The sequence below is a fragment of the Apis cerana genome, linkage group LG9, assembly GCF_029169275.1.
Source record: "Apis cerana isolate GH-2021 linkage group LG9, AcerK_1.0, whole genome shotgun sequence".
Taxonomy (NCBI): domain Eukaryota; kingdom Metazoa; phylum Arthropoda; class Insecta; order Hymenoptera; family Apidae; genus Apis; species Apis cerana.
This window is the reverse complement of record NC_083860.1, coordinates 6,917,985-6,933,834: the sequence shown is the minus strand read 5'-3', so window position 1 is coordinate 6,933,834 and position 15,850 is coordinate 6,917,985.

Here is a 15,850-nt window from a genome sequence, read left to right as displayed (position 1 = left end):
CTCTTTTATAGAATTCAAGAACATCATTTTACGTATAATTACAATCACAGACAAGCAAATAGTATTTAATTTGTAATACAAATTTTCATAAAATTCATAAATAAAATTTTCATGAATATTTTCTAGACTATATTATATACTTGTACACAATAATATTCCATATATAATATTAAATATTATCAATAGATTATTAATTTCAATGAAATAATATATTTAATGCAAACAAACAATATGTAATTACATTAGAACAATGCATAATTTTTTTATTTATCTTTTCAAAAAGAAAACAAAATTCAATTGTTTTCTTTTCCACACATTTTTAAAACTTTCATTACAACAATATATCGTTAAAGAAACTTTCTTCTCCTAAGAAAGCACAAAAGCCCAAGATTTAAACTAACATAAAATTTTTCTAAGGAAAAGAGAGTAGTGAAAAGTACCAAAGTACTAAGAAAATCCATCGAAGGAACCTAAAGGTTTATCTAAATTGAACTTCCTTCATAGAATTTCTCTCTAACATTGATCACAAAGCTGTGTATTAAGGAAAGACAAGAAAAGGAAAGCAACTTTTAACTAACGCGATTTCCAATGATGTGTTGATTCAGTAAAGACAAAATTCTTTCGAAACTTTTTAACGAACACTTTAAATTGAATTCTAATAAAGCCACTCGTAATTCTCCATTTAATATATAAAAATGCTCTGAAGTTTAGCAATAATCACTTAATCCTTACAAAATTTCATTTGAACATATAGATAAATTTTTATTAAAATTTTTTAATAAAAGAATGAAAACTTTATTTACAAGATAAGTTTTAACCATAGGAGAAGATAGCTGAATTTGTAAGACATCCTTTGTAATGTATGGATTTTCTTTTTTTTTTCTTTTTGAGTTGTTCCTAGAATTTTCATTCCTTTCTCTTTGATTAAAATTTATTTCAAAAAGAGAAAGAAAAAAGAGTTTAAATAAAATACGAAAAATACAATGTTCTATTTTAATTCTATCCAATTTTCCAACATTCCAAAAGAATAGACATAGATTTAATTTCGCAGTAGCATATGAAAATATGTTATGCATCAAAATTGGTATCTTTAATTATTTCCAAACTTTCATAAATTCAATTCGAACGTTCTCAGATGTTTTAATTACATTCTGCAAAATATTGAACGAAAGTAACTCTGAACAACAAACAAAATTCTTCGAATTTTATCGATTTTAAATTCTTCTTTCTCGAAAAAAAGAAATAAAAATTATATCTTATTAACTATTTTTTTTTCGTTGAAATTTTTTCACAAAGATGACACGATTAACCGAATGTAACACGGTCCAATTTCACTGGAAATCCAATGAAAAAAAAAAAAGGAAAAAAAGGAAAGAAATATTCACGGAATGGAATTTGTAGCAATGCAACAGTAGAAGTTGGAAAATTTTGGGGGGATTCTATATGGAGATAGGGATCGATTTCATTTGCATCCGAGTTTTGTTAACCGACTACCAGTTGGTTTCCACTTCCATCCACCTCGTGACGTTCATTAAAGAACCGTGGCGTAATCATGGCGTGTAGATTTTTTTACGAATTTTTTATTTTAATCTCGCGATAATTCCTGGAATTCTCGAGAGAATTGTCGCGCGAAACAATTTCTATTATTATTATTATTTTTTTCTTTCTTTTTTTTTTTAGATTCGAATAATGCCATTGCACGTGAAACATCCTCACTCTCTCTCTCTCGAAACTTTTCTAATTTTCAAATTTCTATGCAAATATTGCTCGATTCTTATTTTCAATGCATATTGGGATCGCGATGAATGAATTTTTCGAACGGGTAATATGCATTATGTTGAAATTTATAAGATATGTATATATATATATATACCAATTTTTGACCAACGAGTTTTTGATATTTGCAATATCAAAAATTTGAATTAGCTTTTTATAAATTAATAACGTTAGGAAATAATATTTTTAGAAACAATTATCTTTAAAAAATCAATCGTTGACTTTTAATTTGTAAATTGATAATGATGAATTAGATTAGTAAAAATTAGTAATAATATAAATAAAAAAATCTTAAATTTGGCGTATAATATTCATAACGAAACTTACAAATCAACTGGTTTAAAAAGAAAAGTTTAAAAAGAATATTTAAGCAACCTCGACTTGTATAAAGAGGAGTTCCACTTTCTTAATATTAGCATAAAATTCCTTAAATCAACCAAAGTTTCGAAAATATTTATTCTAGCATAATATTTACCGATAATATGTATATATTCCTTTTCTATGAAAGAATAAAAAAAAAAAGAAAATTGATGTGAAATTAATATCATCATCAGAATCTGATTCTTTTTTATTTTATTTTATTTTTTTTTTTTTTTAATCCTTAAATTCCTTGAACCACCAAACTTTTGTTCCGTAAAAGATACATATATTTAACTTAATTTTAAAAAATTTTTGACATAAGAAGTTTTCAAGTTTTGCTAAAAAAAAAAAAAAAAAAGAAAAAGAAAGAAAATTCCTCAAGCGTTCGAACATTCGTTCAAAATTTACGGAGAGAGGATAAAGATTGAAATACGCAAATAGACAGTTTATTTCGACGAATCTGAAAATGAAGCTAGTGACCCATTAATCGCGGCCAGATCGGCGAGAGTCAAAGTTATATACGCGGTCGTCAATTTGCTTTTCATTGACAGTGTCTGGTCGAAATTTAGTGAGCTGGGCGGAGACAGGAAACGAATCGTGGTTGACAATGATTAATCGTTGGGAAATGGATCGGTACACCAGCAATTTCCATTTGCAATAACCGGGTAAAATAATAAAATATACTGCTTTCAAAATTTCGTCCCGTGTACGATTATGATTTTTTTTTTTTTTTACACATCTTAGAAATAATATAACGTGTCAGTTTGTATCGGAATTCAATACAATAATTTTAATTTTTCACCAAACATTAATTTGCACCAAACAGAATCTTGAATAATTCTAAATAGATCATAATTTGAGCGAAACTAAAAAAAAAAAAATAGAAAATAATCGAGTTCATCACACCTACGTAACCGAATTTACCATATAATTCTCATCAATTCTCATAAAGAGACTATTAAATTCCAATTACTTTCATATTTAAGTACGAACCCATCCATCTTTAAAATTCCATTAAAACACGTAATATCTAATATCAAGTCTTTTATAAGCAAATTTATATCTATTCAATACTACTTCCTACCCTAAAATTCAAATTTCAAAAAATAAAACACATCTGAACTGCCAAACGTCTCCGCACAATCATCCTTAATAATTATCCAAAATGCATCTAAATCACCATTTGCACATTACCGTCACCTCGTTACCAAAAAAAAGAATCACCAGAAATCATCACCAGCATCCCTCCCATCGATATCCAAGATCCATGACAGAACGTAACGATAACGATACACGCAACTTAACTCTGGCGGATTTCCATTGCACGTGGCCACCACCACCACCATAAATTCGTCACCAACGTGGTCCAACGACATAACTCAGCCACGACAATGGATCCAGGACGCCCAACGCGCGCGACAATCGTCGCGCAATATCGTGCCACGCGTCCCCTATGGTGCATTAACGACGGCCAAGGACTCCCCCCTCCCCTCTGAAAGTGTACACGCGTTCCAGCTACTGGAGTTTCGATCATTGGAACGATGCAATTTCGCGATAGTTACCATCCCGAGGGAGCCGAGGGGGAGGGGAGGGGATAACTTCCGACAAGCTTGGGATCCTGCCCTCTCGGTTTAACCCGCCTTGCGTCCAATCTCTCGACAAATACCGTGGCCGTCTCGTAAACTTTGCCAACTTCCCCTTTAACTCTGTCGTCGATGGTCAATTTCCTTGGGATCCACCCTTGAGCCACCCTCTGGTGTACATGTGTCGGGTCGAGGCTGAAGAATCGAAGGGGAGAAAGGTTGGAAGGAATAGAGAAATATGTTTGTACAATGTTTTTGGAAAAAGTTGCGGATTTTGATTGTTTCATTGGGGTTGGAATGTTGAAGGGTTGTTTGATTAATATTCATAGAATCAGGGGTTGTGAGGAATATGTGGAATATTTAGAATCAAATGTTGTGAGAAATAGATACGGATAATATTTCGATAAATATTTCCTAAAAATATTTAATATCGAAGATACATTCTAACGAGTATTATAAAACACCAAGAACATATTTACAAAGGATATTGTGGAATGGCGTTTGCGAAATCAATATCGACAGTATACCTCAACTCATTTTGCAAAAGTTCGTTCTTTGAAGTAACGAGAAATCGTTTAGAAATCCTCTTATATCCGGCAATCTCTTCTTCCTGGTTATTCCATCCTTTCGCGCTCCTCCCAATTAGGTTAAGTCGATCCTCGTTGGTCGAGCAGCTCCCCTTCGAATTTTCTTCCACGTCTCCCACCGGAAGCGTCGTCAGCGATTTGCAAATCGTTTAAGGAGAGAAAGATTGCGAAAGATCGCGTAAAAGATGTTCGATCTACGCTCCTTGTTGGATTTCCGCGAAAGTTGGAATCGACGGATATGGCCGGATAATTCGACTAACAGGTTCTATGAGAAAATCGCGGAGGGGGCCGCGCCAAACCGGAAGCCACGGGCAAGATTACCGACAAGATCCAATAACCTCCTGGAAAGCTCTTTCGCCACGTGCTTTTATCCTAAGTCGCGTGTTTTCTTCAAAATCCGCTTATCCATGAATAAATTATCAAGAAGGAGGAGAAACGTGGATCGACTCCTATTTTTTTCTTCTCTCTAGATCCAATTTAACGTACATTCTTAATCCCAATAACGATTCAAATTCGAAACGTAATACATTACGCGTAATATACCATTTATTAAATTCCTCGTCGCAACAAGCTTTCCCAATTTCATCCGTTCCCTTTTAATCCCTCTCACTCTCGTCTCCTCATCTCAAACGTTCGTTATTAAAGCAATAAGACTTCGCGGTGCTCTAAGAATACCCACCCTCGTAAAAAAAAAAAAAAAAGAAAAATGAGAACTTTTATATCTCTCCAACCAAAATGAATTCGACGAGGAAGAAAAAAAAATTCAAACAAACTCCCGTCCAATTCACACCCTGTACCTGTCCCTTACCCAAACAAAAAAAGAAGATTAACCAGCTTTGTCCCTAAATACCCTTACTCACCTTGCCCTTACCCGTCCAGTTTTTTCGCCCTCTTCCTCCCAATGCGAAAAGGACGGACGACAGTGAAGGAGGAAGGTGGACAGAGAAAGAGAGAGGAGTTACACGGGCAGTAATTGGTCGTCATTGTAGCGGAATTCAGCTTGATCCGTTAATCTGTCGAACGTGGCCGGCCGGTTTACACGTCCGCGTTAATCCGCTACGAAGTTTCTAACGGCGGCCGTGTAAAAGCAGCTCGTAATTTGTAAGTGACACGAGGGCTCACCCCTCGAGGACGTAGGGGTCGCGCGCGAACCGGATACGTGTTGGCGGGATTAAACGCGGCGTAAATTATCCGTGATCCTATTCTCGATTCGAAACCGATCGATGGATCGATTGAATCCATCGTCGAAGCTCGACTATCGCCTCGATTCCGTCCGTGAATCGGTCTTGAAGCATTTCTTATTTTTCACCATGAGTTTGGACAGATTTCGAGATGATCGGTCGTGAATCGTTTAGTCTGTAGATATTATTGCTTACGATTGCGCCTGGTATTTGATTAAAATAATTTTTAATTAAAATAAGAGAAATTGTATCACGAAAGAATATTATTGCAAGAAGAAAATTTAAGGAGGAGGATAAAAAAAGAGAGGAAATTTGAGAGAATATAAGAATTGATAGTAAAAAAGGGAGCGGTTTTCTGTGATAAAAAGATCTTAAAAAGTACGATTTATGGTTTTTTCGAGGAAGAATTACAAAGGCATTAAAGAAAAAAAATAAAAAAGAATAAAATTCCAGGAAAGGAAAAAATAGAGGAAGGATATCACCAGTGGATAACGTTGTAAACGAGAAGATGAGGAGGGATAAAATTCTTCGAGAGAAGATATTTTTTTAAATAATAAACATCAAATTTTTAAGATTTTTAAAAACGATGGAAATATTGTACGCAGTATATTAATTAATGTAATAATTAATAAATATACATGATGTTATGACTTACAAATTTCCATTAAGATGCGTAACATTATGCAAATTTAATAAAATTATTAAAACGTGTAATGTATACAACAACAAAACACATATTATGCTAATTACAATGTAACATAATAATTTCGATTATATTTTTAAAATAACAATAAGAAGAAAGTTTCGCTGAAATTTAGGATTATTTTGTTTAAATCGACTAATAATATATCGAGATGTAGATGCAAATGCAAACTATTGCGAAAATAATCCGTTCCAAAGATTTGATTCAGAAAAAAATTGGCCTTTGATTAATACGAGTTGTACGATATTGGGAAATGGATAGTAGGAAACACCAAGTGCAACACGTGTACGTACTATTCGTGTAGTTTAAGCACCCTTTACAGCGGAATTTTACAGAAAAATCGACATTCGATTCGATTCGATTAAATCGATTCGGCAGACTAAATATAAATTTCAGTTGGCTGCCTTCTATTCTCGTTTTATCGAGTATCTGTTTTTAGCATTCCAAGGAAAATACTTTCGTAATCCTACTTCCAATACAATTTGCGACAAATTTTCTTCCTATGCAATATTATAATTCTCGTATCGATATTGTAACATGAAGAAATAAATTTCACGTGATTCCGTGATAACGAAAAATCGACGAAAATTTTTACCATTTAATAAATTTTTATAAAATAAAATATTATTTGATACGTTTTTTTTTTATCCTTTAGAGATATAATTTCGGAGAATATTTATAGAGATAAAAATTATTTGATAATTTTGTTAAAAAATTACCACGATTTATAAAAATAATTAAACGTGTGTAGTTACATTTCTCTCTGAACAAAAATCGATATTAACTTTGTCAAAAGGTTTTTAAATAATTTTGCAGAATTGAAAAAATTGAAACCATTTCTATTTGATTGATTTGGTGATTCGTTAAGTCTATTAACAAATATAAAAAAAAATATCCAAAATTATTCTGAAAGGTAAAAAATACATCTCGATTCATTAAATAATAATTCATTTAAATCCCCCCTCGATTCTTCTTATACTCTATTTTCTACAAGGATAGTGCACCAAATATCTCGAAATTTCAAATCTTATCGTTAACAAGTCGCACGTTGTATGGCTTTCGTATCAAATGTGTAGATTTGGGTGCACGTAAGCCCATAGATCGACAGCAACTTTCTTCACAAAAGTTTAAATGCCTGCCAAGGATTCCAGCTTGCAAAGTTCCAGAAGTAAACAACGATTGTTTACACGGGAAGCTTTGAAAGCGTTAGACAATGGATTCATTGAGATAGCGCGTGCAAGATGAGTTTTAAAAGTTCGAAAGTCGCGGATCTTCTTCTCGAAAAAAAAAAATTAAGAAATTTTACTTATTCTCGAAAATTTATTGCGTTTTCTCTTTACAGATCTTGCTAACTTTTTTTTTTTTTGCAGATACAAACAACGTTCTATGCTGATATTCAAAGTGATACGATTTCTTTTTTTTTTCAAGACGAAAGGAATTTTTGAAAAATATAAGATATTTAATATAGAAGAGGAATATTGCATTTCTTAACGAGAATAAAAGAAAATTTCAAGATATCAAATATCTGTTGTTGCTCGAGAAAAATAACGAATTTTTTGCTACTTTGAAAAAGGGAAAAAGAGAGAGAGAAAAAAAGAGAATTCATCGCGGCACAAAGGAAATATTATTTAACGATTTGAAAAACGAGTGAATGAAAAATGTGATTCGGCTCGAAATTATTTCCTCTCGAATTCTACTATCGACAAGGAAAATTTATCGAATTGCAAATCATCAATGCAACAATAACTAGTGCAGAAACAATCGATGAAAACGAATAATTTTTCCCCGCCCAATTTCCCAATTATTTTCAACAGTTACATCAACGACGATATCACAAATCACAAAAGGTGATCCCGATTTTACCGATATCTTGCGTGGACAACAGATACGCAACCATGCGTCAAAGGGATTAAACTAAGACTATTGTAAATTATTCTGTCAATTCGATAAGAGTAATTAGTATCTAGCTGTTAAATCCTCTTGATTTATTTTAATATCCCGTTACGTGTTAATCTATTTCCCTTTCATTCGAAACTATCTAAGAGATCTAAAAAAAATCGAAGACAAATCGGTTGAAGATTTTCAATTTTCAACGTGAAATATCATGAATTTCACGACCGTAAAAAAGTGATAAATAAAGAACAATAAAGAATAATATAGATTGATGAACGAGATATTGTCAAATAAAATACACGAGGGTCGCGTTAAAAATGATGTTGAAACATTGTGAATTTCATATTTCGTGAAATTACAAAGTGCAAAAACAAATGACAAATGAAGGATCGTCGAATAAAATATTCAGGATGATACACACACACACATATATATATATATATACATGTACATTCAAAAATAAAAGGATAGATAAAAAACTCAGATATCGATACATCGTGAATTTTATATTCAATAATAATAATACACGATGCGCAAGTATATTAAAAAAGTTATCAAAATGTTTAGAAAAGAATTATTTCTCGAATGTGAAGCGAATTATGAATCTTTCAACCGTTCGTATCCGAGGGCAACAAAGCATCGATTCCGATATAAACAATGTTATTCGACGTACGTTCGAAAGTTTGTATGTAAGTCACGCGCACAAAGACAAATGGGGCAGTCGATTTCGCGACGTCGAGGAATAACGATGTCTGGATAACGTGCCGTCTATATTTATTATAGGACAACATTATACGCAATGGACAAGTTGGTTTTTTTTTCTCGACGCATTGATGGAATTTTTACAACGTTTTTCGTGCGCTTGTGATTAAATTTAATTTGAACGGTAATATAGAAAATTTTATTTTTCAATATTCTTGATAATCGATCGATTATTTTTTTTTTTTATTAAATTCACTGACGATTGAATCATGATAATTCTATTAAATTAGTGCCGTTAATTTGGAAAGGAAAAAATCGATGATAAATTATTATTGATTTTTAATTGAGAATAATATAATAATAATTTGTAGGTAATGCAGTATTATATCAATAATGCCTTCAATATTCTGATCTAAACACGATGGAACAAGGATTACAGGGGATGGTTTCTGGTGTATGGTGTAACGTTACTCTGTTACAATGCCATAACGTTATAATCCTGCAATACTGTCTACACAATGGTACACAATGCTATAGTATCACGATACCGAGATATCACACGATCCATCCTCCCAACATTACGAAACAATTATGGTTTCTTTGTCTTATATACGTTCTTATCGCCTCATTGTCACTCCATCTCAATTATTTCACAAAATTACACAAATAATTAAATTCGACAATCTTTTATTTTTATTGCACAATTTTCTATTCACCGATCGAGAAAAAAATTAATAAAGAATAGAGACATATATCACACGACCCTTTTATTTTTATTCTTGATAATATGTAATATGTATAAAATATAAAAAGAAAATCACATTGCACCATTTTCTACTCGTTAATTGAGAAAAAATTGACAAAAGAAGAAGCATATCGTACAACTCAAAGGTTAAAAAAAAATATATGAAGAATTATCACATTTGATAAAATAATTTCACGTTTAAATATTTCCTAAAATATTCTATTCTGAATCTTTATATTTGTATATATATTTTTTAAAAAAGAAAAAACATTACCATCTTTCGTAAACCCAAAGATTTGAAACACGACTATTAAAACAATGGTACAGACATTGCGTCTGCCTCGCGAAGCCGATCACACGCTGCTTTTCCCGCTGATTGCGAAGAAATGGAGGCAGGAAATACGAGGATCCCGTCGATCTTCCGGTACGAACCACTCGGGTTATACCGCGAACGGGTTTCAAAGAAGAGAGGGAAGCTATTAGGTGACGAGATCGCTGCGAGCAATCTTCGCCATCGTCGCGAGTGCGATGATCGTTTAAGAGCGATGAGGATGCGATTTCGATCCTGAATTGCGCGGATTTGGAAATCAAGCTCGATTTCCAAGTGAAAAAATCTGATGGGCGAAACGATTGGAATTCTTTTTAACGAGAAATAATTCGGGGAATAATTCAATTATCTCTCGTGACTTTAAATTTTAAGTTGATATTTTTAAAAATGATATTTTTTCGTAGAAATTTACATAGAAAAAATTCTCGATTTATTCTCGACGATGGCATATCTTAAACTCTTTGCAATTTAAATGATATTGTATCGTGTGCATTTGGATTTGGGAGAAAATCAAACTTGATTTCTCGAATGAGGATCTAAACGGATGAGTGAAGAGATGAGTAGAATCGTTCGAGAGAAATTTAATAGGGATCTAGAATTTGAAATTATGGGTTATGAGATACATGTTAAAATAATATTTCTCCCTCGTTGTAAGAATATAGGGAAGCGTAAATTTCTGGCACGAATTATAAAAGTGATTGAATAATGAATTTTCTTCACGGCGAAATATTATTTTAATGGCTGTGATAATTCCGATAGGAGGGGTTTCGTGGCAAGCGTTATAAATTTTTGGAAAAGTTTACACAAGCTCGAGGGCACGACGAGATCGGGAATTTCTGAATTTTCCGCACATCCTATACGCAAATCTTGTTGCTTTTAACTTGTTATCTGTGAACACGTTGCTCGTGTAACTTTCTGAAGTTTCGAACTTTCAACAACGTGTCGGTATGAAAGCTGGATCTCACGTCGTACTTATTTTTCCGCCACGTTTCATTTGATACCCTATCTAAGAAATTAATGAATGTTGAATTCAAAGCTCGATTGTAAAGGGAAAGTAGATAAGGGAAAAATATTTCTGTCCAGTTGAATTAATTCAATTTAAAATTGAAAATAAAAATCTTACATCTCGATGCTAAATTTTCGCGTGCATGAAATTCTTTTGTAAGAAAAAGAATTGAAATTTTAATAAAATTTAAAAATGAGATCAGAAAAATTTAATTTCAGTTTAGTAGTAATATAAAAAACTAGTCAGAAATAAGAAGATGAATTTTATTCCATAAAATTTTAAAAAAGAGAATTCGAACCGTTTAAATTTTCAGAATGCTTACTTTATTTTTTATCACAAAGAAAATAAAGTTGAGATAAATTTCAAAGTAAATCGTTCGCTTTAAATCCAATTAAAATTAAAAAAAACTTTATAACTCTGAAAATAATCACTTCCGGTCAACGAGTGAACGATCGTTAGAAGCGTGGAATTTTACTCTTTAAAACATATTTCGAATTATCTCGATACGACTTCCGGTTTCCGAGATATCATCGCGTAAAGAAAAAGTAATTTTCAATCATTCACCTAAAACTCGATTAAAATTAAGAAAAATTTAAATCGCTATAACTCGAAAAATAATGACTTCCGGTCAACGAGTGAACGATCATTAGAAGCGGGGAACTTTACCCTTTAAAACGCATTTCGATTTATCTCGATACGACATCCGGTTCCCGAGATATCATCCCGTAAAGAAAAGATAATTTTCAATCGTTCATTTTAAGCATTAAAATTAAGGAAATTTTGAATCGCTATAACTTCGAAAGTAATGACTTCCGGTCAACGAGTGAACGACCGTTAGAAGCGGGGAACTTTTCCCTTTAAAACGCATTTCGATTTATCTCGATACGACATCCGGTTTCCGAGATATCATCGCGTAAAGAAAAGAGTAATTTTTAATCGTTTATTATCTTCGTCCTTGTCGCTTACTCGGACCTCTCGCTCGCACCTCGCCTCACCGACCTATCCCAAACTGCAGACAAGCGACAGACGCGATTCCTGGAAGAACGTAGTACGCATTTCCAGGAAAAATATCTAGGTTACTAGGTCGCGAGTCCATTCATAAATTTCCGCGCTACTTCAACCGCTTACGGACACTTTGAATCCTTATATCTCGATAACCGATCGAGATATCGGGATAAAACAAAAAGCATCTTCAATGGCACGGTTCTCTCTATATCTCCTGAGATTTTGATGACAAAAAAATTCCTTCTCGCGCTTATACATGGAATCTCAAACTTCCATTTTTTTTTTTTAATACAAGATAATATGGAAGATAGATCAGAACGCGTTTGAATTTGTTTCTTCATCAATAAAAATCCACGATATAATAATCATCTACATTTTATATATATATACGAAAATAAACAAGATGGTGACGATTAGAGGATAATTAGCTCGACGAGACAATTTTACGAGGAACAAGTGAGCAGGGGGTCTGAAGTGGGCCAGACTGGCCGTGACGAAAGCGTTGACAAGCAGGGCGCCGTTAATGGAATCCCGTAGTTTCACGTGGAACGGCCGCGACGAGTGAATCAAAGGGGCCGCGGGGGTCGCTCGTTGACATGACAATTGCGCCAATCATCAATGCGTGAATCACGGACAATCCACTTTGCCGTCGTCCTCCCGTCGTCCTTTCGGCCCTCGTAGTCGTGTTACGTCCGCCCTCGTTACGGGTTGCCGTCACGTTGCGGAAAGTTCGATATCGATCCCCCCTCCCTCCATCGTTCAACCCAACCCCTGGCCACGTGTGTGCGCGCCGCGGCCTTGCCACGCGTGACTTTCGCTGGATACCGGCCAATAATATGACGTGACTCGTCCGTCGATCGTTGAATCGGTGATTTGCATACGGGTTTGTGACGTTATTAGATCGATTTGAACGATGCGTTTCCTTTTCTTATTCTTTCTTTCTTTTTCTTCTTCTTTCTTTCTCGAAAAGAATCGGAGAAGAATTTTTTGATTGATCATCCTTCGGGATAATTAAATTTTATACGCTTGTATATGTCTCTAAAATTGAATTGTTGGAAACTTGCATGGATGTTGAAGCGATTATAACGAGGTTTATAACCCTTTATAAGTAAACGTATCCTCCTAGATATTTATGAGTAGCAATAAGTACTGATTTACGATTTTATTCTCGAGCATCCGTCTTGGCAATAAATATTGATTCGAGAAAGGAAATAACTGTTCGTGGATAACGATTATGAGAGAGAAGTCTCTCCTAGTTCCTTAATAATAAAACACCATAATTCATCGAGATTTATAATATTTCGTTCGTAAATAAACGTGTTAATTAAAAAAAAAGTACAAATCAATAAACGATAACATAATAAAAAGAACGAGAATTTATAATGAAACCAATGCGAGAGATAAATCATCGAAAAAAGAGAAAAGAACCGATTTCTCACCCGAATGCGAATACTTGCCAAAATTACAACGCGTTGTCGCGGCCAATCCGTCGAAAACGTTCGTCTTTTTCCACCTAAAATTCCCGCGAATTAAACATTTTCCAACAGTGCAATTTCCCGATCGCGGCCTTTGTTAATTTAAACACCCTTCTCCCCTGTAATCGCGCGCGAAAATGCGGGGAGGGGTGCAAAAGTGAGGGGTGTGTACGGTCATCCGCCGAATTGAATGCCCGTCTCTCTAATCAAGGATCGCCGATTTTATCGAATCGCTCGTTAAATCGATCATCGTTCGACGTGAATGGGAATAACAGGGACTAATAATCGAGTGAGCGTGTGTGCGTGCGTGCGTGATGACTCGAATCAAATGTAGGATCCACGAGATTCGACCATCTTCCTTCTCGATCCTTCCATCCTGCTTTCCACGTTTTAAGATGAAATTTATATAATTTCGAGGAACTATATTTACTAGCATATCGAGGATTATTATATACATATATATTTTACATCGATCTAAGTCGGTTTTACAATTTTTTAAATATCTTACAATTATTAGGATTCTTTTTAAAATTCGAAAGTTACTGATTTTTTCCCACAGCTTCGAAATAAAGCCAATTATCATCTTCTAAGGTCGTTACCTCGACGATTTAAATTTTTAAAGAGATCGTTTTCGGATAAAGACGGTTTAGCTCGGTTTCTCGAAACTTTTTTCGGTGAATTTTTCAACAAGGACACCCTGATAACGGTGAACGCGCGTTATCGCGTTTGAGATGAACGACAAAACTGATTCCGCGAGACGCATATATGCTTAACATCGTCCGAAATACGCGATATCATTCATGCATACAGCATCTAAGTGGAATATGCAAAACGCGAATTATGCAAAATATGCAACGTACGTTATATGTTACGCGATACATTTTAGAGAACAATGTTTCCCGGATATTTTAATGGGCCGCGTTGAACGTCACAAACGAGAAACTATTTTTTAATAACCATTTACCATTTAAATTGCAAATAATTTGAAAATTATTCGGCAGCTTTTTTGAATAATTTTATATCGAAACTTATTTGTTATTCGCGCGGAAAAATTTACAGAGCGAAGTGATTAAATTTTGCCACGCGATAAAAGATAATTCTTCGAAAAGAAAGAAGTTGTTGAACGATTTTAATAACTCGAAGGGGAAAAAAGGCGCGAAAAATTAACAAAAATGTTCGACCACGCTCTTAATTATGCGTCGATGTTTGTCATTTACAGAAACGATTTGACGAATATAGATAACTTGGCAGACAAATCGAACAATTATCGATATTTCGATTATCATATTCGCTAAGAGATTAATTTAATTTAATTTAATTGCACTCCCGAGCGCCCCGTTAATTCCGCTAATTAATTCGAAAAGGGGCAACGAGAGAATGCAACGATTTATTGATTAAAAAAAAAGAAAGAAAAAAAGGAAAATTTCGCGATCAAAATTAATCGTAGAGGAAAAATCTTTCTCGAGGAAGAAAATTCGATGATAAAATTTCTCTGTCAAAATTATTGGAATTAATTTAATCTAATTGCGTCCTCTCGATAATTTCGTTAATCAATTCGAGATGATACGAGCAACAAGAGGGATAGCATTTACGAATTTGCTAAATAATTAAAATTAACGTGGAAAATATTCAAGCAATATTTCATCATTTTATTTTATTAGAATGATATTTCCTATAATTTGTTCGTTCCGAGGAAAAAAATTTGGTGAAAATATCAAAAAAATATCACAGAGACTGAACAACGATGTGACGAACACAGGATTAGATTTCGCGTTAAAAGATCAAGCTCTTGCTACGCCAAGTCGAAGATTGAAGGCAAACATTTTATGGATACATCTTATTGAACCCGATACACGAGAAATAACACATAGTATAAAATAATGCAACATGATAGAATAATAAATACTTCTTATCGAAAAATTTATTTATTGTTATATTATAAATTTAATTCGTTAATTTTAAGAAGAAAAAGAAGGAAGGTATGAGACGTAGTAATCATATGTGGACTTGCAATTAGATCAGATTTATCGGTCAAAACGGTATATGCTTGATTCATCAAATTGACTTGATTCTTGCGTAAATTTAACCGAGGTCTAATTCCAACGATATTAATCCAATCTAAACCGTTCCAATCGAAACTCTACGAACCCCCCTCCCCCTGCGAGCCAATATAATTACGATCCAATACAAACGTGGCCGAGTCTAATCTAAACAGAAATCTTCCAGGTCTAATTCGCGTTTAATCCTCGATCGAAATCTTCGATCGAGACTTTACGAAGCCGAGTTTAAATCAAGTCGAATACGTGCCTTATTGCGAGATATCATCTTAAGAAGATTAAATCTAGTCTCAATCTTAATTAATTAAATCGTTATATAATTAGATAGAATTTTTTCCATCTCATCTACGACACAATCCTTGTACAAATTCTACTCTGAAAGCAAAATTGTTTTTCTCAATACTTTTTTACTTAAAATCCCTTTCTATACGTTTATGGCACACGCTTTT